General features: G+C 41.7%; 2 pseudogenes; both read right to left on the minus strand.

The window, feature by feature from the left end:
* Positions 1 to 2,781: 2,781 nt before the first annotated feature.
* Positions 2,782 to 9,797, minus strand: LOC111974863 (UDP-glucuronosyltransferase 2C1 pseudogene; annotated as a pseudogene).
* Positions 9,798 to 15,755: 5,958 nt separating this feature from the next.
* LOC111973905 (keratin, type I cytoskeletal 18-like) lies at positions 15,756 to 22,383 on the minus strand (annotated as a pseudogene).
* Positions 22,384 to 25,795: the final 3,412 nt, after the last annotated feature.

Genomic DNA, 25,795 nt, shown 5'->3' on the forward strand with positions numbered 1-25,795 from the left:
GTACTCACCCAACGATGTGTGGTTGGTGTGAAAACCTGGGGATCACTGTGGCTGAATCAATTTTAGAGAATCTGAAGGAAGAACGTGTCCCGCCATTATGTATCTGTAACAATGGCTCTTTGGCTGTGGGTGTAACAGTGCATTGTAAATCTTATGCAGGCTACCTCCCTGAAGAAGAACGCAGGCGAAATATTAGTACACCCTATGGGTGGCATTTAGTGGATGTCTCAAATGTAATTACTAGAGTGACCTATCTTGCTCTAAACGATGGTATGGGATCACCCTGGGGGTTTATGTGGATTTGCAGAGGTAGTTATCTGGTAATATCTGCCTGCGGCTATGGAACCCTGACCTGTCCACCGGACGTGCTACCTGTCCCAGACCTGCTGTTTTCAACTCTCTAGAGACCGCAGGAGCGGTAGAGATACTCTTAATGATCGGCTATGAAAAGCCAACTGACATTTACTCCTGAGGTGCTGACTTGCTACACCCTCGATAACTTCTGTGATTATTATTATTTGACCATGCTGGTCATTTATGAACATTTGAACATCTTGGCCATGTTCTGTTATACCTCCAACCCGGCACAGCCAGAAGAGGACTGGCCTCTTCATAGCCTGGTTCCTCTCTAGGTTTCTTCCTAGGTTTTGGCCTTTCTAGGGAGTTTTTCCTAGCCACCGTGCTTCTACACCTGCATTGCTTGCTGTTTGGGGTTTTAGGCTGGGTTTCTGTACAGCACTTCGAGATATTAGCTGATGTACGAAGGGCTATATATAATAAATTTGATTTGATTTGATTTAATTTAATTCCAAATAACTGGCGCTGGTGTTGTTTCCTCGGTGAAACTATCTTACCAATGCTCTCAGTCCCCGCCTCTGCTATACTAACTAACCGTGCCAATGATCCCATTTCTACACGTATGAAAAGGTAGATTCCAATTAACAATGAGGCGTATGGCCATGTGTCACGCCCTGACCGTAGAGAGGTTTTTATGTCTAAATTTTGGTTTGGTCAGGGTGTGATTTGGGTGGGCATTCTATGGTCATTTTCTATGTTTTGTATTTCTTTGTGTTTGGCCGGGTGTGGTTCTCAATCAGAGGCAGCTGTCTATCGTTGTCTCTGATTAAGAACCATACTTAGGTAGCTTTTTCCCACATGTTTTTTTGGGGTAGTTCATTTCTGTTTAGTGTTTCCACCTTACAGGACTGTTTCGGTTATTATGAACACTTATCAAGCTGTGCTTTGGTCTTATGATTCCTCTTCTTCAGACAATGAATACCGTTACACCATGTCCTTAAACCAGCTGAGATATTCGGTATCTCCATTATTCCTAGCATTGGTGTATCCATTTTAGGTAAATGGATTAATAATTTGACTTACTCGCTACAAGCTCATATTAATTTGRCCTACAAGGGTTTTAGCCAGCTCTCCCTGGATGTCCAGAATCTWAAGGCAGTTACKGCTASRCACAGTTTGGCTTTGGATTACCTGCTGGCAGCACAGGGAGGCGAGTKTAAGGCCCTGGGACTGGACCTCGATGACGAATGCGTAATGTTACTTCCTGACTCCTCCGATAACATGACCAAAATCCTGCTTGATATGTCTAAGCTCTCTAATACTCCCAGCCCTAGTGACGATGACGTTCTGACCAGGATGAGTAAATGGTTCACTGGGAACTTTGGAAATGTTATGGGCCAGATTTTAATGGGTATCTTATCATTTGTAGTTCCTGTGTTGATATGCTTTTGCTGTGTTTAGATTTTTTGTTGTCTTGGTAAATGGTCAGTGAAGAAGACCATGCCTGGTTTAATGGTATTGGCGTTACCTGCCTCCTATGATGAATACTATGATGCCACTGGTGTTGACCCCAACTATGACCCTCTTGCTGCCCAACTGACCCAGTGGTTGATTACTATACTACCTATATGTGATTGGTTAAAAGTACAGATGTCTAACGTCGATTTCTGTACATGGTTATATGAGACTAGGTAGTTTCAAAGTGGGGAATGTTGGAGGTTACGCTGGGGCTACACCAATGCCATGATTACTCTATATATATGTGATAACCTTTGTATGCTTGCAATGCGCAATGATGGAAAAGCTGCTGATAGTCATGCAGCCTCAAGGCCGAGATGTTCCGAAAGTAGCAAAGGGCCTGAGACTACACAGGTGTGGTTGATGGCTTATAGTAGAGTGAGAAACCACAGTCTAGACATGTTTTTCTCATCTTAGATACTTTGTATCTAATCCAATGCAACAATGTTAAGGTATGATTGATGGTAGGTTGTCCACACCAACTAGTATAAAGAGTGTCTCCTGTTTCACCACACAGATCTTTACTATAGACTACTGAGGTATTCTATATGTGAATCTCTGTCTGCAATTGCATTTTATTACTAAAGAGTTTTATACCAAGGTTCCTGTGTCATCTATCTGGAAGACTGATTGTTGAAGGAAACTTACATCACCGCATGCAAAGGAGCACCCAAAAAGAGACCCCTCTATCCCTCTCTCTCAACCACACAACTCAAGTCAGTTTTTGTTGCTGTAGTACAACAATAACAGCATACGGTAATATTATATTTGGAGCACAAAACTTAATGTGAGGGTGACATAAAAAAATGGAATGCAAAGATATATTGCCAAAAGTAGCCTACTGTATTGTTTCAAATACCAGCATAGATTATTGTGGCCTTCTTGATGTTGCTGAGAAGAAGGTTTTAGAAAGAATATCAGAAAATAATCATTTCAATATTTGATTAATGATATATTTATTGATCATTTCGCAATTTATAAATATTCAAAAACACCTCAAAACACATCTATATCATTCATGTTTCACTTTCCTCCTACAAAACACCGTACACCACAAAAACCTTACTGCAAAAGTGATAACCAGTATTATGAGCAACACAATGGCCAGTAGCGTGGCTACGACGTCAACAGAGTGGTAGGTGAACCAGGACATCTTGTAGGACTCTGTCCTCAGATGTGCCGCTCCTTTGTTCCTCATGACAAACTCGATCCAGAACATTGCGCGGTCCAGTGGCTTCATAGGCTGGTCCCTGTGCAGCCTGGAGAGCCTTTGCATTGCCTCCCTGTAGGACGGCTCATAGAGAACAGCCTTCACTGCCTCCAGGAAGATGTCTCTGTCTACGGTGGCGATGTCCACTATCTTAGCCACTCCCTTAGCCCTCATCCTGTTGAGGTTATCCGGCTGGTCAAACATCAATGGGAGGCCGACGATGGGGACACCGTGGTAGATGGCCTCCTGGACTCCATTGGTGCCGCCGTGGGCGACAAAGGCTCGGGTCTTGGGGTGTCCTAGGAGGTCGTTCTGGGGGAGCCAGTCCACCAGTAAGGTGTTGTTACCCAGGGAGGCAGGTCTCTTCCCAGTGTGCCTCCAGACAACCCTCTGAGGCAGTTGGGCAAAAGCAGTGGCGATGTCCTCAGCGATGTCCTCAGGAAGTTGTCCCACCAAGGTCCCGAGGGACATCATGATGACCCCATGGTCCCCGGAGCTCTGGACAAAGTCCTCCATGTCCGGGGGAAGCGGCTTGGAGGGCTTGCACTGGAAGCCACCCACGTAGACCACGTTTGGCATGGTGGGACGAGGAAACTCAAAGGTGAAGTCATTCCTCATGAGCCAGATGTCTGCTGCCTGGAACAATGACATGAAGTGAACATCAGGGCCAAAGTATCGATGGACGAACGGAATGTAGTTAGGGTCTGTGATGTATGCAGTTTGAACCTTTGTAAAAAGATAAAACAGAACATTTATGACTCTCTCCTGAAAAGTCATTTTGTCCGTCAACATTGCTCCTGGTACTGGGACATATGAGAGAGGTGAGGGGGCAATGGCAAAGTGACCCTCACCCTGGATTGTCCATCTGACATTGAAGACAAGAGGAAGACCAAGGCGGTGTGCCAGTAACGTGCCCGCACCAGTGGCAGGATCCGTCAGAACCAGATCATAGTTTGCATCGTGAAACGATTGCATTAGCTCGGCATCTTCAAATATCATAGTCATCATCTCAATCAAATCCCTGTTTGACTCAGAGAACTGCTTCACCATCTCAAGCTCCAGACTCATACGAGACCAGAAACCTCCACCCTCCCTTTGGATCTGCAGTAATCTGGTCACAAACGAACTAAAGATCTTCTCGTCAATTCCTCCGCCAGATGCAGGGATGGTGATACACGAGTAATGAGGGGACTTCTCCTTGATGTACCAGTTGGCGGATGGACGAATCACTGTGATGCTATGGCCTCTGGAGTGCAGTTCTTCAACGATGACTTTCATGTTCACCCAGTGGCTTCCATCCAATGGGAGGACCAGCACCTTCCCCCCATAGACATTGGTCAGAGAGAAGAGCAGCACAGTAACCGTGATCAGGGCTGGTTGATGCATTTCTAAGGTGAGTCCTTTGATAGAAGATACAAAGGAAGAGTAGTTAGTAGTTACTACATCTCTTATTTCCTATTAATAGGTTCTAGTTGGTTGCCTGTTATTCTCAAACACATCAATTCAAAAAAAAAATATACTCGAAATTACAATGAAAAACGTAATTATTTGTGAACCCTCTTATATTGTTGTGATTAGCTTATACATATTTACTTATACTGAACAAAAATATAAACGCAACATGTAAAGTTGACAATTACACAGGTGCACCTTGTGCTGGGTTAAATAAAAGGCCACTAAAATGTGCAGTTTTGTCACACAAACAATGTCACAGATGTCTCAAGTTTTAAGTGAGGGTGCAATTGGCATGCTGACTGCAGGAATTTCCACCAGAGCTTTTGCCAGAGAATTTAATGTTAATTTATGTACCATAAGCTGCCTCCAACGTCGTTTTAGAGAATTTGGCAGTATTTACCATTTTTACATGGTCCTGCTAGCCGTTTTTACATGGTCCTGCTAGCCATTTTACATGGTCCTGCTAGCCGTTTTTACATGGTCCTGCTAGACGTTTTTACATGGTCCTGCTAGCCGTTTTTACATGGTCCTGCTAGCTGTTTTTACATGGTCCTGCTAGCCGTTTTTACATGGTCCTGCTAGCCATTTTACATGGTCCTGCTAGCCGTTTTTACATGGTCCTGCTAGCCGTTTTTACATGGTCCTGCTAGCCGTTTTTACACGGTCCTGCTAGCCGTTTTTACAGATACTGAGTTTTATTTGGATTTGTAGAACTACAAATGTTTTTGGAGAATGCTTCTTGAGATGTGAAGACGTGAGATGTTAGACATTTATGTTGTATTAAGGCTATTGAATCAAGTCAAGTTTGTAGTTCTTCTATATAAGTTTATAGCGCTTCTATAGTTCTCTGTATACATACGGTAGATATTAGTTAAAATTAGTTCATTTGAAAACGTTGTAAGTCTGATTATACCATGTTTTCAACACTAGGTACTCAGCAACTGTTTTAACAACAGGCTAAACTATTCCCATATTTCACATATATTACACTACTTAAAACTGTTACTTTCAACTAGAAATGTTGCTTCACATAAACACTCACCAAAAAATATGTCTGCAGGTAGCCTAAAATCCAAAGTGATGTTTGGCCAACCTCCCAAACAGCAGTTCCTCACCTCACATCCGAGTGAAAGCAGTCATCTGGCTGTAACCTAACCCATGCTGCCACAACTAATCTGTGCTCTCTTGTTCAAAGTTCACAGGTTCTAGCATGCAGCATAATACCCCTGTAATTACATAAGGCTTTCACATGTTGGCTTCCCGTTCTGTATTAAGAAATGGTCACTAGATCAACATGCACATAATTATGGAGTTAGTTAGAATATCAAAAATAAAGATAATGTTTGTCTCCATTAGCCATACCCAGGTTGAATAAATCCTGGCATAGGTATAATTCAGATTTTTTGGGGGCAATAACTACACATTTGATTTCATGAACCTTGCATGGTTACAACATGCCTTTGGTCTATTACTTAAAATTAAGATTAACAACCGTTGCTTTTAAAATGAACATTAACCATACAGTAGTACAGGAATAATTTAGGCTACATTGTGTGTATAACTAAGGCAAATTATGATTAGTCATGATTCAAATGCAATTTAGTCCAGCCCATAATGCTTTAGGTTGACCCTGTGTCCAATTGGTTAAAAGGCACACCATTTGATTGGATTTGATTAGGATCCAATGGCGACCATTGAACCTGGCTCACTCACTGTAAAGAAAGTAGGAAAACAGAGTACCAGGGGAAAGTCATACCTTTGAACTGATGACATAATGTCACATAAGACTGTACTGTATCTTTAAGAAAAGGTCTCAGAGATGTCTTTGTAAGATTAAAATATGCAGTAGGCAGGCTCCACATGTTTCAGTCATTCATTGCTATTCTCCTAAGTACTCTGTGTAGCCTGCTCCAAATTAAGTTTGATATCAATGTCATTTGAATACAGTCACAGGTTATACTGTAAGTATGATGGGCCATAATTCATGGATAATACGGTCAGTTTGCATAACACCTTAGCAGTGTTTTCAGTGTCTTTATGCAAATTACTGCGTGCCTGTGCACACTTCTTATTCTGAAAAGTAAAAGTGTTTACCTGTGAAAGGGAGTCTACTTGGTAGTAGTATGAGGTTTTTACATTGTTTATTCTTTGATTTTATTTGACCATGGGAAAAAGAGCTACAGTACTTCGGAGATACAGCAATGTAGGTTTGGGTTGAATTGAGTCTAGAATATTACAGGTCAGACTTTGCCACAGGGTGGCAGTCCTCTCATACAAAATAATACAGGCTACTGTAGAAAATATTCAACAGATATATTCTGCACAATAGTGCTTCCATGAGTTGAGGACACACTACATAAAGCACTATTCCCACACCACACCGACAAATGCAACTGCAGAAGTGGGCATCAATTAACACCCCTAGTAGTGTCATTGTGCAAACTACTTTCGTGATTTTACACAGTTTCCAGGATTTGGCAGACTGTGATGTGATTATATACTTGTATTGTAACTACATATTTGACGTTTTATTTAACCTTCATTTAACTAGGCTAGTCAGTTAAGAACAAATTCAAACATTATTGGGCACAGACAACAGCACAAAGAGCAAGAAGGTAGAGACAACAATACATCACACAAAGCAGCCACAACTGTCAGTAAGAGTGTTCAAGATTGAGTTTTTGAATGAAGAGATTGATATAAAACTGTCCACTTTGAGTGTTTGTTGCAGCTCGTTCCAGTTGATAGCTGCAGCGAAATGAAAAGAGGAGCGACTCAGGGATGTGTGTGCTTTCGGGCCCTTAACAGAATGTGACTGGCAGAACAGGTGTGTATGTGTAGGATGAGGGCTGCAGTAGATATCTCAGATAGGGGCGGGTGAGGCCTAAGAGGGTTTTATAAATAAGCATCAACCAGTGGGTCTTGCGATGGGTATACAGAGATGACCAGTTTACAGAGGAGTATAGAGTGCAGTGATGTGTCCTATAAGGAGCAATGGTGGCAAATCTGATGGCCGAATGGTAAAGAACATCTAGCCGCTCGAGAGCACCCTTACCTGCCGATCTATAAATTATGTCTCCATAATCTAGCATGGGTAGGATGGTCATCTGAATCAGGGTTAGTTTGGCAGCTGGGGTGAAAGAGGAGCGATTACGATAGAGGAAACCAAGTCTAGATGTAATTTTAACCTGCAGCTTTGATATGTGCTGAGAGAAGGACAGTGCACTGTCTAGCCATACTCCCAAGTACTTATATGTGTCTACCTTAAGCCCTAAACCCTCAGAGGAAGTAATAACACCTGTGGGAGGAGGGGCATTCTTCTTACCAAACCACATGACCTTTGTTTTGGAGGTGTTCAGGACAAGGTTAAGGGTAGAGAAAGCTTGTTGGACAGGAAAGCACAGAATTAACAAAGTTTTGGTGACAGTCAGGTTCATGTAATTACACCTTCTTATACCTTTTTAGGAAGAAATATATTTTATCATTTGAACTGCACCTGTTTGCTAATATACTGTATGTGTGTCTTTCTATCTTTTCCACCGGCAGGCTGCAATGTTTTTTATTTGTTCGCTTCATAGGCTATTTTTAGTTGGCAATGGCAATAAAAGTTATAGTATCTTTTCATTTAGATTTGGATAGAATTTTGATTAACCACATCAATGATTTTGAGATAAGACTTCATTATAAATTAAACACGAAAATGTGCATATGAAAACTATAACTGGCATGCAGATCGGTAGGAATGGTAAGATACATTTACAATCCACATGAGAAAGTTTGCCGACTTCATGCCTATTACCTGTTTGATAATATACTGTATGCGTGTCTTTCTATCTTTGTCTTACTTATTTTCCACCATAATTTGCAAATAAATTCATTAAAAATCCTACAATGTGATTTTCTGGATTTTCTTTTCTCATTTTGTCTGTCATAGTTGAAGTGTACCTATGATGAAAATTACAGGCCTCTCTCATATTTTTAAGTGGGAGAACTTGCACAATTGGTGGCTGACAATACTTTTTTGCCCCACTGTACGTGTGTGCATGCTTGCGTGTGTGACCTCATAAATGAATGCCATGAGTAACCACAGCCCCTCCATGACATTGTTTCAGCTTCCATTCAATTGTTCTCAAAAAGTATGACTCTGTAGACAAAGCCATTCATAAACTTTTGTTTGGCATATAACTCACATTGACAGTTAAAAAAAGAATAGAAAATTATGTTCAACATGGATATGACTCACATGAGTCTATTTATGGTGCTGCTATTCACCCTGATAGTTTATCTTTATTCTGCTACACGAAGGCCTCCTGGTTCACCACTGATACTATGTCATAGTCTTTGTATTGTGAAAATGTATGTCAGCGGCCCATTGAGTCATTCAACAATATAGAGAACGTGAAAATGAATATTTAATATTGTCAATAGACTAGACTCTAAATTACTATCATGACATCAGCATACATACTGTAAATCTGATGGATTATCGGTAGAGATTTGCATACTGTTACACAGGGTACTTAATTAAGGTAGATACACTATATATACAAAAGTATATGGACACCTTCAAATTAGTGGATTCAGCTATTTCAGTCACACCCGTTGCTGACAGGTGTATAAAATCGAGCACACCGAATGGCGCAGTAAGAATGGCCTTACTGAAGAGCCCAGTGACGTTCAACGTGACACGGTCATAGCATTCCATCTTTCCAATAAGTCAGTTCGTCACATTTCTGCCCTGCTTGAGCTGCCCCGGTCAACTGTAAGTGCTGTTATTGTGAAGTGGAAACGTCTAAGACCAACAACGGCTCAGCCGCGAAGTGATAGGCCACACAAGCTCACAGAACGTTGTCGCTGAGTGCTGAAGCGCGTAGCGCGCAAGAATCGTCTGTCCTCGGTTGCAACACTCACTACGGTGTTCCAAACTGCCTCTGGAAGTAACGTCAGCACAATATTTGTTCGTCGGGAGCTTCATGAAATGGGTTTCTGTGGCCGAGGAGCCGCACACAGCCTAAGATCACCATGCGCAATACTAAACGGCGGCTGGAGTGGTGTAAAACTCACCGCAATTGCACTCTGGAGCAGTGCAAACGCGTTCTCTGGAGTGATGAATCACGCTTCACCATCTGGCAGTCCGAAGGATGAAACTGGGTTTGGCGGATGCTAGGAGAATGCTACCTTCCCGAACACAAAGTTTGTTGGAGGAGGAATAATGGCCTGGGACTGTTTTCGATGGTTCGGGTTAAGCCCCTTAGTTCCAGTGAAGGAAAATCTTAAAACTACAGCATACAATGACATTCTAGATGATTCTGTGCTTCCACCTTTTTCAACAGTTTGGGGAAGGCCCTTTCCTGTTTCTGCATGACAATGCCCCTGTGCACAAAGCGAGGTCCAAGCGAGGTTTCTGCCCCCCTATTATTTTCAGTTCCTGCTTCTTCTACCACATGGTTTCCAAATAGCCTTGTTTCACCACTGTGCTAGAAGTGAAAGCATTAAGATCTACAACAATACTCTAATTTGGTGGGTAAAGGAATGCTTGTTATGCTGACCTTTTTTATATTCAAGCTGAGTTCACACTTTGCATAAAGTTGCACAGTTACAATTCCATGTGATTCCATGGGATTTGGATAACAAAATGTATGCAACTATACTATAGTTACATTTTGGTTAAGAATGCACAGTTACAAATCTACTACACACCATGAAAACTAAATGTAAAGTGGGAGGATGTTGAAGGGATCTCTCATGCCCTCCTGCTCACATAAAAACATACACACTTCTAGTCCAGACTTACTCTCACCCCATCACCAATTAAAGCACACAAAAAACACCATTAAAGATGCAGAAAATCTGTTGACTATTTCTCAAATAAACCCCAAGATTTTATATTCCCAATATTGATTATACATTGACCCCACACATATTCCAACAGTAATCACACTAGTCTACAGTTACTGTATGTCCAGAGACAGGTGGTCAGACATCTCCTTGGTCGACTCTCAGACCGTCCTTAGTCAATGTTGCTAGTGAATAAAAAGCAATCTTTCCGTGTTTCCAACCAGAATGTGGAGGTCCACGGCTCTGTGTGTGTGTGATGATGAAGATAATGTAGATAAACTAATGGAGCTGATTAGCTAATTTCTTGCTCTCCTCGATCTGCTCCATCAAATCAAATGTATTTATATAGCCCTTCTTACATCAGCTGATATCTCAAAGTGCTGTACAGAAACCCAGCCTAAAACCCCAAACAGCAAGCAATGCAGGTGTAGAAGCACGGTGGCTAAGAAAAACTCCCTAGAAAGGTCAAAACCTAGGAAGAAACCTAGAGAGGAACCAGGCTATGAGGGGTGGCCAGTCCTCTTCTGGCTGTGCCGGGTGGAGATTATAACATAACATGGCCAAGATGTTCAAATGTTCATAAATGACCAGCATGGTCAAATAATAATAATCACAGTAGTTGTCGAGGTTGCAACAAGTCAGAACCTCAGGAGTAAATGTCAGTTGGCTTTTCATAGCCGATCATTGAGAGTATCGCTACCGCTCCTGTTGTCTCTAGAGAGTTGAAAACAGCAGGTCTGGGACAGGTAGCACGTCCGGTGAACAGGTCAGGGTTCCATGCCGCAGGCAGAACAGTTGAAGCTGGAGCAGCTGGATTCGTCCACTACCCTGCCGTTGATCATGGTCTCAGTGAACCTCCATTGCAGAGGCTGCTGGATGGCACAGTCCAAGAAGAAGGGGAGTGTGGCAGCACAATGCAAGTCTCTCTCCAGAATGCACTCTCTCCCGCCAATTTGTGCACATTCATTGTTTCATAACTTTGTGTGAATTGTTTGGGTTTGATTGTTAGTGTTTATCAATTCCCCATTATATATATATCATCACCAGTAGAACATTTACCCTTAATTCCTAATCCACAGTACAATGTTTGTTTGGTGATGTCTGTTAATGCGTTTAATATATTATTATTCCAGTCTTTTACCTTTCTTGTTGTCAGAGTGGACACGTTGTTTGCAGAGCGCACAACATATGTTACACTTGTGAGAAACAAGTTTTGGTTTATTTCATTCCATTTACAAATTGTCAATTTAGTCATTGTCTTTTGTTTGGAGCGCTCCTGTCAATTTTGAGTAAAGACACTCACCTGATTACGCATATAAATAGGCCTATAGGATACCTGGCCTGCGCGTAAATGTAGGCATATAAATGTGCCCATTTGGGAACCTGATAGTATTTCTGATTGGCTTCATGCACCACCACCAATGAGCTGTGGAGCTTCTCAAAGTAATGTTTTCTTCACCTCAAAACAGCAAGCAAACTAAGTCTGTTTTTACATCCATTGAGAATGACAATAATTCCTCAATGTAGGCTATTTGAAAAATCTTTCCAGCTCTCTTTCGATAACCACTCAGCTGAAAGGGGGAAAAAATGACAGTGGAAACATAAATAGGCCTACCTAATTACTACTTATCCCTTGCGCATATAGCCTACAGCTGTGTGTCTGTCAGGAGCTCACTGGTGCAGGAAACTCTGAGGGCCCAGAATATTTGATACAATGTTGCAAGGAGCTTCAGGCCAGTCCCAAGTTAATAGTTGATACAATGTTTCAAGTTTGTTGCAGACATGCCATGCATAGTCAATGTGATTTATAGGATATTTATTTTTAACAGGATATTTTCTACCTGCAGGCTGCATTGTTTTTATTTGTTGACTTTATAGGCTATTTTTACATAGTTGGCTATGGCAATAGAAGTTAGTATTTATGCTAGTATCGTTTTCATTTAGATTTGGATATAATTTTGATTAACCACATCAATGCTTTTGAGATACGAAGACGTCATTATATATTAAACTGTTCCACGAAAATGTGTATATGAAAACCATAACTGGCATGCAGATCGGTAGGAATGGTAAGATAAATTGACATTCCACATGAGAAAGTTTGCCGACTCCTCAAGTAGGTTATTATCGGCAACTTCAGGAGAGTATTGTCAGAATCTTTGACAGCCAGTAGGAGCAGGAGGAGGATGGTCGGAATAGGTTATCTGGATGTCTGACTCCATCGAGTCATTTGTTTCTTATTTCATCAAACAGTGAGCTTACAGCATCAGACAAGCTCAATGCATATATTGGTGATGTTATTAAAACTCATAGGTTGTGTCTATGTATGGGAAAATACATGTTTCACATCGAAAAAAACAGGCGAACAAGATAGTTTTTAGTTGGGGACAGCCCTACTAGTCGGCAGGGTAGCCTAGTGGTTAGAGCATTGGACTAGTAACCAAAAGGTTGCAAGTTCAAATCCCCGAGCTGAAAAGGTACAAATCTGTCTTTCTGCCCCTGAACAAGGCAGTTAACCCACTGTTCCTAGGCCATCATTGAAAATAAGAATTTGTTCTTAACTGAAAAAATAAATAAAATAGTCACACATACAGTTTATTACAAGGCTCTTGTCTCATCCTTGCCTGAGTTATACAACAATTCATCTAGATGAGAATGCAACTCCACCATTCAGAAAGTATTCAGACCCCTTGACATTTTCCACATTTTGTTACCTTACAGCTTTACTCTAAATTTAATTAAATTGTTTTCCCCCCTCATCAATCTACACACAATACCCCATAATGACAAAGCAAAAACAGTTTTTTAGATTTCTTTGCAAATGATTCAAAAATAAAAACTGAAATATGACATTTACATAAGTATCCAGACCCTTTACTCAGTACTTTATTGATGCACCGTTGGCAGCGATTACAGCCTCAAGTCTTCTTGGGTATGTTGCTACAAGCTTGGCACACCTGTATTTGGGGAGTTTCTCCTATTCTTCTCTGCAGATCCACTCAAGCTCTGTCAGGTTGGATGGGGAGCGTCGCTGCACAGCTATTTTCAGGTCTCTCCAGAGATATTAGATTGGGTTCAAGTCCGGGCCCTGGCTGGGCCAAACAAGGACATTCAGAGACTTGTCACGAAGCCACTCCTGTGTTGACTGTGTGCTTAGGGTTGTTGTCCTGTTGGAAGGTGAACCTTCGCCCCAGTCTGAGGTCCTGAGCTGGTTTTCATCAAAAATCTCTCTGTACTTTGCTCCATTAATCTTTTCCTCGATCCTGACTAGTCTCGCAGTCCCTGCCGCTGAAAAACATCCCCACAGCACGATGCTGCCCCCACCATGCTTCACTGTAGGGATGGTGCCAGGTTCCCTCCAGAAGTGACACTTGGCTTTCAGGCCAAAGAGTTCAATCTTGAGAGAATCTTGTTTCTCATGGTCTGAGAGTCTTTAGGTGCCTTTTGTCAAACTCCAAGCGGGGTGTCGTGCCTTTCACTGAGGAGTGGCTTCAGCCTGGCCACTCTACCACAAAGGCCTGATTGGTGGGGTGCTGCAGAGATGGTTGTCCTTTTGGAAGGTTCTACCATCTCCACATAGGAACTCTGGAGAGTGACTATCGGGTTCTTGGTCACTCCCTGACCTCGTTTGCTCAGTTTTGCTGGGTGGCTAGCTCTAGGAAAGAGTCTTGGTGGTTCCAAACTTCTTCCGTTTAAGAATGATGGAGGCCACTGTGTTCTCGGGACCTTCAATGCTGCATACATTTTTTGGTGCCCTTCCCCAGATCTGTGCCTCGACACAATCCTGTCTCGGAGCGCTACGGACTAGTCCTTCGACCTCATGGCTTGGTTTTTGCTCTGACATGCACTGTCTACTGTGGGACCTTATATAGACAGGTGTGTCCCTTTCCAAGTCATGGCCAATCAATTGAATTTACCACAGGTGGACTCCAATCAAGTTGTAGGTACATCTCAAGGATGATCAATGGAAACAGGATGCACCTGGCCTCAATTTCGAGTCTCATAGCAAAGGGTCTGAATACTTATGTAAATAAGGTATTTTTGTTTTGTATTTTTTATACATTTGCTAAATATTCAAAAAACCTGTTTTCGCATTGTCATTATGGGGTATTGTGTGTAGATTGATGAGATTTTTTATTTTATTTTATACATTTTAAAGGTTGTAACGTAACAAAATGTGGAGAAAGTAAAAGGCTCTGAATACTTTACGATCGCACTGTATATACATCTCAATGGAGTTGAGTTACGATGAATGTTGTCGGAGTGTATTTCTGACTACACCGAATCACTATCAGTCGATACTTGTAAAAATGTCTATTATTTAATGCTTATCTGGTCTGTATGTTTGTCCTGTGTAACTGCAAACATTTCTTTGGATGCTTCAATCCATTATTAAAAAAAAAAACTGATGATAAGTGATAACCCACTGATAACTCTATAACAATCAAGACAAGCACAGGTACACAGTAAGTTATAAATTGTTTATATTTCTAAAAGTATCTAGTGGTAGTGGATGTTTGAAGTTGCTAACTTCATACCTGATTGGATAACAGTGGATTATGCGACGCAATTTGACAGACGTCACATAGAATGACGTTTTTTACGAAAACTACGGAGTGCAGCACCCAAAGAAAAGCTCACAGTTAAACAGGACAAACATAGGTACACAGTCAAAAATGAAACAATTGTTATTTTTTACAAGTATCGACTGACAGTGAGTTGATGTAGTCGGGGTATACCACCCCGACACCCATCGCAACGCAACTCCATTGAGATGTATATATGTTGGAGTTGATTTCTCTCAGCTACAATTCACCAAGACGCTGATTCCCAAATTACTAATACCAAGAAACATAAGCCTACACTAATATCTTATTGTATTCATTTTCAGATCTAAAGTGAGGGAATGTTAATCTGCATACTAATTATTTCTGAGTTTAAATCTTAGCTGAAAATATATAAATATACAAATATTTAAAATAAATAAATAGACAACCTGGTCTGAGAGCATTTTATTCTGTAGGTAAATCCGAAACACGCCATTTAGTATATTTTACGTTTTGTATGGTATGTATTCATTTGTGGATGTCCAACACCCATTTCATATGATATGTTATGAATTACAATTGTCCAACACCCAAAACATATGATATGTTACAAATTTGCAAAATGTACAATATGTTAGGAATTCTAGCTAAGTGGCTAATGTTGGCTAATGTTAGGCTAAAGGGTTAAGGTTAGCGTCAGGGGAAGGGTTAAGGTTAGGGGAAGGGTTAGGTTGGCTAAGTAGCTTAAAAGTAGTAGAAAAGTTGCTAATTAGCAACCGTATGACTTATGTAACCATACCAAACGTAACATATCACACTAATTTCAGTGTTCCGGATTTACTTTGACTATATTACGTCTAGTCTACGACACCAGGCTGAAATAAAGGGACTCACACTTCCTCTCCTTCCAGCAGCCGCCTGTAGGTGGTGATCTCCAGCTCCAGGTTCTGCTTAATGCGGAGCATCTGTTCATAGTCAGTCTTGTTGCGTTGCACGCCCAGACACAGCTGGGACAGCTCCTCCTCCAGCTGACATGGAGTGGCTTGCAGACGGTCCATCTCCAGAGCATATTTATGGCTGCTCTCTCCCAGGTTCCCATCCAACACACCCACCTGCATGCGGACAGACAGGACAGCCCACGGCAGCCAAGTTAGCCTTCTATGTTTAGCTAGAAATTGAAATCGTCACTAACCTATGACGCTAGTGTTATACTCAGAAATGGTAGCAATGTGATAGTTGCTTACTACTACACCACTCATCACTCGAATGCTAATGTTGTACACAGACATGGCTGCCAAATTGTTGTGGCTTGTTAAACACCCAGCTCCTGCACTGACACAGCAATCAGGTAACTGTAGTAAACACCTGGCTCACCACTGTTTCAACTAACATGTTAATATTATGCACACACAGCCAGAAGAGGCCTGTTCAACCTAAAACGTTAATATCAAAATCAAATCAAATGTTATTTGTCACATGCCGAATACAACAGGTATCACCTTACTGTGAAATGCTTACTTACAAGCCCTTAACCAACAATGCAGTTCAACCCGACAAAAAAAGAAAAACAGATTCATCTACAGACACAGACGATTGACTTACCGTTGAAGTAGAGGCTAGTGCTCTGGCTGGAATCCATGCAACACTGGAAAAGTTTTGTGAGGAGGTAGCAGGGTTTGGGGGGAGTTTGGAATTCAGCCAGAGTGAAATTCTCACGCTCCAAAGAGAAAACAAGACACTCACAGCCAAGGTAAAAATCCACGATTCCAACATGGATTGTCTATTCAGGAAAAACAGGGTGATGAAGGAGTCGCTACTAGACATACAAAGTCGTAGCATGCGTGAATATCATATTTTTTTCGGGGGTTCGCATCCAATAATCCAGAGGGCACGATCAGAGAATTCATGCAATCCGCCTTGAAACTTCCTATAGATACTGTAAACAAGATGGCTTTCCACCGAGTACACAGACTTGGAGCTCGGAACGACAAGACCAAGGGTCCCCGACCGATCATCGCAAAATTTGAACACTACCAACAAAAGGAGCTGATCAAAAGCAGGGGAAGGGAGCTTAAAGGGACCAAATTTGGTCTCAATGACCAATTTCCAAGGGAGATAAACGAACGTCGTAAGAGACTGTATCCAGTACAAAGACAACAAAGGGAGAAGGGTAAGCATGCCTTTAACATTATGGACAAACTTTTTATAGATGGACAGCTATTCCGAGACAGCTCCATAACACCGTGGCTGTACTAAATTCTACAGGGACTTCAGGTTACAAAAAAAAGGAATGGGAACTGTAAAAATATCACAACATTATGAAGTGGATATGAACACACACGTACTCAATTACATGCTTGCTTACACATATTGTCTTATACATACACACCTGATCTCGCTCTCTTCTCTCACTCTCTCTTTTCTCCCCCTCTCTCTATTGTCGAGAACTGTTTTATAATTTAATGTGTTTATTGTTTGTCTATCTTTATTGTGTATTTGTCTACAAGTTTATTTATGTTTACAACAAGCAAGGGGAAGATATCAGAATAGGGGCATTGGGGAATAATAACATATTGTACGGAATACATTTGTACTGTAGTGAAGCCGTCTCTAGAGTAATGCAAGGTCTCTGTCATGATCATGTGAAAAGTCAATTGCTATGGAAATGCTGGGATGTGTCTTTCAAACATGTTAAAGGTAATTATGATGCAACTTTGATGGTGATATGATATGGATTATAATTATCATCATGAATATTAAGGATATATGCACTACATGTTACACACAGACACTCAACCATGCAAACTGGCAGAGTAATTATTTATCTGGACATCACAAATTATAGTATTACTCTTATACAGTCATCGTACACACTCTCACTAAATCACATCCAATATCATACACATCACCCTACTCAGATTTACTACATACATAATATCTTGTCTGAATTTTCTAACATCTGTGGTATTGGCTCACAGGCAAACAGGCAAGGGAATAAAACAAATACTGCTAGAACCTATTTCTTGAATTCTAAATATCAGACATTTGAAAGCTCTAGTTTAGACCGTCATAATATCTCTGATGGCAGTAACTTTACAAGCACTAATTATGGTCAATTTAGACTGAGAATAGTATCTAGTTATGGTAAAGGGTGAAATAAGTATAGCCAGTTATAATTGTAATGGTTTAGCAGATTATAAAAAAGAAGATCAGTCTTTACATGTCTAAAAGAAAAGGAATATAACATATACTTACGGGAAACTCACTCTACATCCTTAGATGAAGTTGTGTGGAAAAAGGAATGGGGTGGTGAAATAATTTTCTGTTATGGACAAAGGAACTCAAAGGGTGTGATGATATTAATTAACAAAAATGTTGATCTGAATGTGCAAATAGTCAGGAATGATTGGAAGGTGGATCCTTTTGAATATGAAAGTGGACGAAAAAGAGATTTGGCTCGTTAATCTATATGGTCCAAATCAGGATGATCCATACTTCTTCTAAAACATTTATACCAACTTATTGAACTTACAGGCAACAAAGGATTGAATCATTATGGTAGGAGACTATAACGCAGTGTTAAAACTTCGTATGGCTGCAGGGCAGTATTGAGTAGCTTGGATGAAAAGGTGCCCAGGGGTGCCCAGAGTAAACTGTCTGCTCCTCAGTCCCAGTTGCTAATATATGCATATTATTAGTATATTTGGATAGAAAACACTCTGAAGTTTCTAAAACTGTTTGAATGATGTCTGTGAGTATAACAGAACTCATATGGTAGGCAAAAACCTGAGAAGAAATCCAACCAGGAAGTGGGAAATCTGAGGTTGGTCGATTTTCAACTCAGCCCCTATCGAATACACAGTGGGATATGGGTCATTTTGCACTTTCTACGGCTTCCACTAGATGTCAACAGTCTTTAGAACCTTGTCTGATGCTTCTACTGTGAAGTGGGGCCGAATGAGAGGGGATTGAGTAAGGTCTACCATGACCTGAACATGCGCGTTCATGTGAGAGCGAGCTCTGTTCTATCGCATTTCTGAAGACAAAGGAATTCTCCGGTTGGAACATTATTGAAGATTTATGTTAAAAACCTCCTAAAGATTGATTCAATTTGACATGTTTCTACTAGCTGTAATGGAACTTTTTGACATTTCGTCTGCTTTTAGTGAACGCGCTTCGTGACTTTGGATTTGTTTACCAAACGCGCTAACAAACGTAGCTATTTGGACATAAATTATGGAAATTACCGCCATTCCATCTGGTTTGGGCTTAGTGGGACTGTCATTTGTTTTTCAACAGGACAATGACCCAAAACACCTCCAGGCTGTTTAAGGGCTATTTTACCAAGAAGGAGAGTGATGGAGTGCTGCATCAGATGACCTGGCCTCCACAATCCCCTGACCTCAACCAAATTGAGATGGTTTGGGATGAGTCGGACAGCAGAGTGAAGCAAAAGCAGCCAACAAGTGCTCAGCATGTGGGAACTCCTTCAAGACTGTTGGAAAAGCATTCCAGGTGAAGCTGGTTGAGAGAATGCCAAGAGTGTGCAAAGCTGTCATCAAAGGGTGGCTATTTGAAGAATCTCAAATATAAAATATATTTTGATTTGTTTAATATGTGTTATTCCATAGTTTTGATGTCTTCACTATTATTCTACAATGTAGAAAATAGTAACATAAAGACAAACCCTTGAATGAGTAGGTGTTCCTAAACTTTTGACCAGTAGTGTATGTCTGGACAGAAGGGGTGTGTGTCTGGACAGCTAAAGGGTATGTGTTTGGACTGAAAGTGGGCGTGTATGGACAGAAGGGGGCGTTTGGACAGCTGGAGGAGAGCTGCAGTACCTGCTTGCGCAGACTGTCCAGTTCCCCCTCCAGAGCCTGTAGGAAGCGACATCTCTCGCTGAGCTCGCTCTGAGCGCAGTGCAGCACCTCACCGCTCTCCTTTACCTCCAACTGCACTGACTCCAGCAGCAAAACACACACGTTCATCATAAGTGCTTAGGCAGTAAACAATCAGGCTGACACTGAAGAAGTATTCCATTGCACCAGCAGTGTTGCGTACACAAAGCAGTCATGAGTACATCTACAGTGGGGCAAAAAAGTATTTAGTCAGCCACCAATTGTGCAAGTTCTCCCACTTAAAAAGATGAGAGAGGCCTGTAATTTTCATCATAGGTACACTTGTCTACACACTAACACCCAGATAGTTCAGCCGGTAGTTCATGTCAGTGTGTTGTTGCTGGCTCTATGGGGAGGCAGCCAGGTGGTGAGCTGCCTTAAAAAAGGTATCCGACTGTTCAGATGTAATAGTGTGTGTGTGTGTGTGTGCGCATGTGAGATATCCCTTCTACTAAGGCGCATGCGTAGTTGGCCACATTCTGGACACCACGCATGGCTGTCTAAACACACTCTCTGTGCTTGCGTGATGTGTTTGTGTGTATGTGCACTAGTCTGACCATGGTATCTACAGACAGAAACTACAGAGAGTACAGGGTCATTTTACTCACAATCATATTTCAGTGACATTCGACATGCCTGGCGGAGAGAAACTGTACCAAATTGAAATATGTTTACATTTTAACACAAATTTCTCTGTTACAAAAAGCACCATTTGTCTATAATAATAAACATAATTTTAAGGTAAAAAATATGCCTTAGGGAAATACCATATGAATCCTCATGTTTTTTTGAGGATGTAATTCATATTTAAGAGTATGTGCAATGGGACAATCCAGAATACAACTCTGTTTCCTGCAGCGACCCTCCACTGAACCAAAAACTGTTTGACAATGTTTGAGGTGATTAGCTTGATGTGTAAATACTCATCAGTAATAGGTGGACCTGTTATGACTTGACCTTTGACCCGTGCAGTGGAGCTCTCACCTCATCATGATTCTTCTTGAGGAAGCAGAGGTCCTCCTTCAGGCTGTACAGATTTCCTCTGAGGGTAGCTATGATTTGGACGTGGTCTGACCTGGCCATCCTCAGAGCAAGACAGTCCCTCTCTACAGACTGGCACAGTGGGGCCTCTGCCTCCCATCTAAACAGATGAATGGTAACCGAGACATAGACACACTCACATATGTACACAGGCACGCACGCACGCACGCACGCACGCACGCACGCACGCACACACACACACACACACACATATACACATGTAACCCTACCTTGGTCAACAGATAAATCGACACATACTGTGAACATTGCTGCATTCCAACATTTGACTGTATAAAATCAGTACACTGTGAATACTTACAGACCTCGACACAGACTGTACTCTGGTGCCTTTTGATTTGTGCTTCACCTTGCCGACCGCAGATATCTCTGAAACAGATGATCAAATCAGATCAAATCAAATCAAGTTTATTTTATATAGCCCTTCGTACATCAGCTAATATCTCGAATTGCTGTACAGAAACCCAGCCTAAAACCCCAAACAGCAAGCAATGCAGGTGTAGAAGCACGGTGGCTAGGAAAAACTCCCTAGAAAGGCCAAAACCTAGGAAGAAACCTAGAGAGGAACCAGGCTATGAGGGGTGGCCAGTCCTCTTCTGGCTGTGATGATGTCTCCTTGATCCTATCTATCATGGCCAGTGTGAACTGATGGCCTCCTTTCTGTCTGAGCGCTGTGGGAACAGGCTCTTTTTTCTCAGCATGACAGAGAGGTCATTTATCCAAAGTGCAATGCAGTTTAGCACTCCCATGTGAATTTCTCAGACTGGGAGGTAGAAGAAAAGCCCCTCTAAGTTGGCACTCACTTGACCCTGAAGTCATCGGCAGACAGCTTGGCATTATCAATCTCCAGCATGATGCGAGCATTTTCCATGTTCTTCTTTCTCACCCGAGGAGTAGCAGGAAGGAAAATATTTACTTTAAAGTTAGATACTAAAGCACACAGGTACACATATGTAAGTGTTCCATCGCAGGAAAGCGAAGACGGATTGAATGTCATTGTGAAAGCAAAATGTTGAGGAGCACAGCAGGGCGCATACATGAGACGTTTATGGAATAGGTCTACACAAATGTTAACAATAATTGTGTGTATTGTAAGCTATAATGGTACACAGTTACTGACTGGCTGATTACATATATTTATCATTACGGCCATGTGGGCGCTGACCTTCTCTCCAATGGCGTTGGGCCATCATGCCCTCGATATCGTGACCTTTGGGCGCCCGCTCCAGCATTAGTTGTTTGATCTTGAACTCTAGCTCAGCGTTGGATCTCTCCAGGGAGCGCACCTTGTTCAGGTAGTTGGACAGCCGGTCGTTCAGGCAATGCATGGTTCCGTTGTCGCTTGCGCCCACACCCTTGCCATTCAGGGAGGAGAGGGTGCCCAGGACATTGAGCCCATTGCCCACAGAGAGGGAGTGGGTGAGGGACAGGGTGCTGACGGAGGACAGGGAAGACAGGGGCCTTGGAGTGACTTCGGCCACCACTACTGTTTCTCAGAGACATGCTGGAGAAGGAGCGATGGCGGACAGTAGCTGCTTGAGGAGAAAGTAGAGGCCATGATGTGTTTCTGCTGCGCTGAGGCAGAGTGGTGTAGAGAGTAGAGATTTGTCAATTGTCACTAACTGGCCAAGCTGCAAAGCTATAGAAATTCTACAATTTCTCTCGTAAAAATCTGATTGTAAACCTAACCACAACCAACATTACTAACCAGAGTAGAGGATATGAGAATCCTCAGGTGAGCTGGGCTGTGTCACCGATGGACTAGTTCAAAATATCTGTGTATAGGGCAGAGCCACCATGGACGTATACAATCAAAATGATCAACTACTAGAGTGGAATGGAACACCCTAGAGCAGTTTCCCAACCTGGTTGTTGAGTACCCCCAAAACCGTACACATTTTTATTGTAACCCTGGACAAGCACACCTGATTCAACTTGTCAACTAATCATGAAGCCCTCAGTGAGTTGAATGAGGTGTGTTTGTCAAGGGCTACAACTTAACTGTTGGGGGTACCCAATGACTAGGGTGAGGGGGGGTGAAAAATTGGAAGTGTCACCACAATAAATTACATACTCTATATCATTATTGAAGTCCCCTAAAATATTTTTAAATCGCATCTCTTCTTTCCTAGCTCAATCACCAGTTAACAAATATGGAGGCTAACATAACCTCTCATCATCACAATGTTACAACACCACCAACTGAACAAGTATGACACAAATATATAAATACAATAGACGTATATTAATAAAACTACAATTATACCAGAAATCAAGGCTAGCACACCAGTGATGTAACAATAATGCTTGGGCTAAAGTAGAAAGCCAAAGTAAGGAGTCACACAGACAGGCTCTACTGTGTGGTGTTCAGACCAGATCAGCAGCACTGCCTGTGAATTTCCTTCAAATCTCAGTACAGTAACAGCATCTGTCCTGTCTGACCTGATTAGCTACAATGGAGAGTGTAGCTAGGCCAGACAGGGGGGAAATAGCACACACACTGCACAGGGATTCCTGTTGAGCCTTAGCACAATACAGAGAAACCTAAAACAACTACTTTACCTGAGGATTGGCTGAGGGCTGAGGGGCTAGAGAGAGACGAGGTGGAGGACAAAGGAAAAAAATGGAAAAATCCCTGAGAAATGCTACCGAGGTGGGCAGAGGTTGGAGGTTGGGTTGGGGCTAAGCTCTGGCTTACAAACACACACAAACTGGACCTAAGCATTGCAAGTGTAGGTTTCGGTAATGTCTATCTGTGCCTGTCTGCAGTCGTTATCGTTGACATCTAAAAACTCTCAGATTGAACAACATCTGTATTAAAAATAAAAAAAAGTGGTTATTTTTTAGTCATATTTGGGAAGAAGTGAATAACCTTGAAGTGGTTCCCTGGGGCATACATGGACCACATGAGGAAATCTGAAGTCACGAGCAATAAAAAACGAAATGGTTAGGATAATTAAGATGTTAAGGTTACTGGTTACATTCTTACAGCTCTAGTCTGGACGATCATAAGTAATAGTGAACACCTAAACACTGTGTGGAGACAGACCTATTTACATACCTAATATGCAAAGTTGATAGGTGTTGCTTTTGACTTAAGGAAAGAGTGTCACTCAGTGGTAAAAAAGGGTCTATTGTATTTATGGGCAAATATATTCCTTTTCTGAAATAGCAAAACTGATTTTTATTATTTAGATGCACTTTAATTAAACAATTTAGTGTAATATAGAAATCAAATACTTTGTAGGCCTAATCATATGTAATTAAACTAGAAATCAGACACTGATTTCTAGGGGAGAGTGGGGTAAGTTGAGCCAAATGGTTAGTTGAGCCACTCCTTGTTTCTAGGAAACCATACACATAATGAATCATGTGATCAAATTAGTAGGAAGAGGTCATCATTTCATGGGGTCTGTGAAGGAAGAAATCACATGGAAAAAGTGGTAAGCAGGTTAGGTCCAAAAATTGTTTTTTCACCAAGTCAAATGAATACTTCCATCTACACCAGAGTAGGTTGTTTTAAGATTGTTCTATACATCAGTTGGGGTCTCTAGGAGCTACCATATGAGGTCCTAAACCTAGCCTGAAAGTGAATCCTTGTAACTGTGTGGACTAATTTAGTCTAAATGTTTGCCAATGGCCACCAAACCCCATACAAATGTTACATGCATAGTATTTTTGCAATGTGTCATGCTCGGCTATGAAAATCCAACTGACATTTACTCTTGATGTGCTGACCTGTTGCACCCTCTACAACCATTGTGATTATTACTTGACCCTGCTGGTCATCTATGAACGTTTGAACATCTTGAAGTACGATTTGCCCTTAATGGCCATGTGCTCTTATCATATCCACCTGGCACAGCCAGAAGGGGACTGGCCACCCCTCAGAGCCTGGTTCCTTTCTGGGTTTCTTCTTAGGTGCCTGCCTTTCTTGGGAGTTTTTCCTAGACACAATGCTTCTACATCTGCATTGCTTGAGGTTTGGGGTTTTAGGCTGGGTTTCTGTACAAGCACTTAGTGACATCTACTGATGTAAAAAGGGCTGTATAGCTACATTTGCAGCATACCACCCTGCATACCACTGCTGGCCTGCTTCTGAAGCTAAGCAGGGTTGGTCCTGGTCAGTCCCTGGATGGAAGACCAGATGCTGCTGGAAGTGGTGTTGGAGGGCCAGTAGGAGGAACTCTTTCCTCTGGTCTAAAAAATATCCCAATGCCCCAGGGCAGTGATTGGTGCTGTCTTTCAGATGGGATGGTAAATGGGTGTCCTGACTCTCTGAGGTCATTAAATATCCCATGGCAGTTATTGTAAGAGTAGGGGTGTTAACCCTGGTGTCCTGGCTAAATTCCCAATCTGGTCACCTAATAATCCCCAGTTTACAATTTGCTCATTCATCCCCCTCCTCTCCCCTGTAACTATTCCTCAGGTCATTGCTGTAAATGAGAATGTGTTCTCAGTCAACTTACCTGGTGAAAAATAAAATTTGACATGAACTCAAGATGCATTTTTACAGTACAGAGCAGACATCATCATGCCCCATGTGTACATGTAAACAAGCAGAGGTTTAGACCCCTTGAGGTTCTTGAGAGAGCAGCCAAGGAAGTGACAGAAGGGAAGAAGTCCATTCAAGCAGCAACAAGGGATGAGAAATAGACTGAATGACACTGAAGAGGTACATTGACAAAAAATAAAACGAATACGTACCTGTCACAAATGACAATGACTCTTGCTAGAGACTGCCATTATTTTTTATAGACTCCCATGATTTTTTATATTTTGTATCTGCAGGTCTTATTATTTTATTACATGCCTGTTTAGAAGTGCCTTTTAATCACGTGTGCTGTGTTGTTTACAACGATTGCCTTTTACTTAACTTCTGACATTCTCACGTGTGAAATTGAATTGCATGCCCAAAATTGACATGGACTACATTGATTTCAGACAGATGTTTCCAATTCCCTATCACC

Source organism: Salvelinus sp. IW2-2015, linkage group LG15, assembly GCF_002910315.2.
Source record: "Salvelinus sp. IW2-2015 linkage group LG15, ASM291031v2, whole genome shotgun sequence".
Classification (NCBI taxonomy): domain Eukaryota; kingdom Metazoa; phylum Chordata; class Actinopteri; order Salmoniformes; family Salmonidae; genus Salvelinus; species Salvelinus sp. IW2-2015.